Here is a 2,116-nt window from a genome sequence, read left to right as displayed (position 1 = left end):
GCTTTTTCCCTGGGTACTTTAAAAGCAACTTTATTTGCCAGATATAATTGCCTTCTCAGAGGCTTATTGCTGAATAAGCTCACCCTTTCTGGTTCTTACTGAACTATCGATAGCTGATTCAACTCTCCTGTTCTGGTGCAAATCATCTCTCCAAGCTGACTGATACAAATTAGCTTCTCTTAGCTTCTCACTGAATCATAATGCATGGACTAACTGCCACTGAATTTCACAAACTGAACTGTACTGTGTGTACAAACTGAACCAAACTGATACAAATTAGCTTCTCTCAGCTTCTCACTGAATCATAATGCATGGACTAACTGCCACTGAATTCCATAAACTGAACTGTATTGTGTGTACAAACTGAACCAAACTGAATGGAACTGTACAAACTGTGTGTACAAACTGAACCAAACTGAATGGAACTGTACAAACTCAACTGAATTCAACAGCATTCAACTGAAATGCACCAAACTGCATTGAACTAAATTGACGCAACTGAACTCCACAGCATTTCCTGAACTCAATTGAACTGTACATACTGAACTGTCCTCTACTCCTGACTCACTTTTCATTGCTTTTAAGTAGCCTTTCCTGTCTGTTCTCCTGAGAGTTGAGTATAACTTATCTCTGACTCATTCTTTCAAATCTTTCTCTGATTCATCACTTTGCCCCTTAGATACCATCATTTTGGATTAAAGGTATGTACTAAATGTGTGTCTGTATACCAGCCAGAGGGTTTAAAGGTGTGTACCAAAGGCATATTCATATTCTAGTCAGAATGATTAAAGATGTATAATAAGGACATTTCTGTATTTCAGCCAGATCACACAGACCTAGGTCTTTGGATCTGAGCCCTTGCCAGAGTAACCATGTTGCTGGATTAAAAAGACTCTACAGGTACTATCTCTAGTAGTTCAGGAAGGAGCTATGAAAGATATCAGTGGAGAAAGGTAGATGATAGTCCTACATAGCTACTAATCTTAAGAATCTCAACACTGGCCAACAAGATATCTCTTATGGTTCAATAGTAGTACTTATCTTGAGCATAACCAGCAGCTATAAAATCAGACTTAAAATCTGGCACTGTAAACCTAGCAAAAACCTGTGGCTAAAGAGGTCACTGACCCTAGAAGAGAGTCTACTTCTGCCACTTTCCTAAAGTTATCCTTATACCTATAGCTAAGGATAATATTAACTCATCATAGAAGAAGCTTCTTTTGTAACAAATGAAGTCTATTACAAAGATTCACAATTGGTCAATCTGCAGAGAACAATAGTGAGGTGCCTATCCCCAAATGACACATCTACAACACAATTCTTACACTTAAAGTAGAGAACATCTTGGAAAAGAAGGCAGAAAAATTGTAAGAGTCAGAGGACTAGGTTGACGTGAGATTCTATCTTCTAGACATGTCAGCGAAACTTCACCCATGTAATTTAATAATGTGATTGCCTAAGTAAAAACCTGCATAATAACAATATCAGTTGATTTGCCTTCGTGGTTGGGGGAATTTTGCGAGGCACCATCCATATTGGAAGAATTATGGGCAATCAACATATGCACTTAGGCACAACACTAAATGGACACAGTAGCTTGTAAATATACATGTAAAATGGAATTCTGTTAAGTACGAAATAAAAATGAAAATTTTAGTAAAAGTGATGAAAGTGGGAAAATTATACTGAATGACATAACTTAGTCCCATAAAGATGAATATGATAGATTCTTTCTCATGTGTGGTTTCTAAATTCAAAATTTTTAGATTTATGTGCTTAAATTGGACTAAATACATGTAGATGCCAGGAAGTGAGAAATGATTCATGAGATCTTCTTGTATCAGATAATGTCTTTGGGAAGCAAGGAAGTAAAACACATATGATATAAAACTATATCAGGTTGGAAGAACACACCAGAGGTAGAGAGTTATAAATAGTGATAGAAATGGGGGTAAAGGGGAAAAGTGGAGGTTGAGAATGAAGTCAACCACAACTAATGATGTATGGAAAAATATAGAAGCCCATTACTACAAAAAGTAAAAGTATGAATTAAAATATTTTAAAGAGACACCTTAAATGTTTTGGTAACAAATAACCCTATTAAAAAATGGGGTAC

Source organism: Mastomys coucha, chromosome X (assembly GCF_008632895.1).
Source record: "Mastomys coucha isolate ucsf_1 chromosome X, UCSF_Mcou_1, whole genome shotgun sequence".
NCBI classification, from domain to species: Eukaryota; Metazoa; Chordata; class Mammalia; order Rodentia; family Muridae; genus Mastomys; species Mastomys coucha.
The sequence above is the reverse complement of the archived record's forward strand: the minus strand, read 5'-3'. Positions refer to the sequence as shown.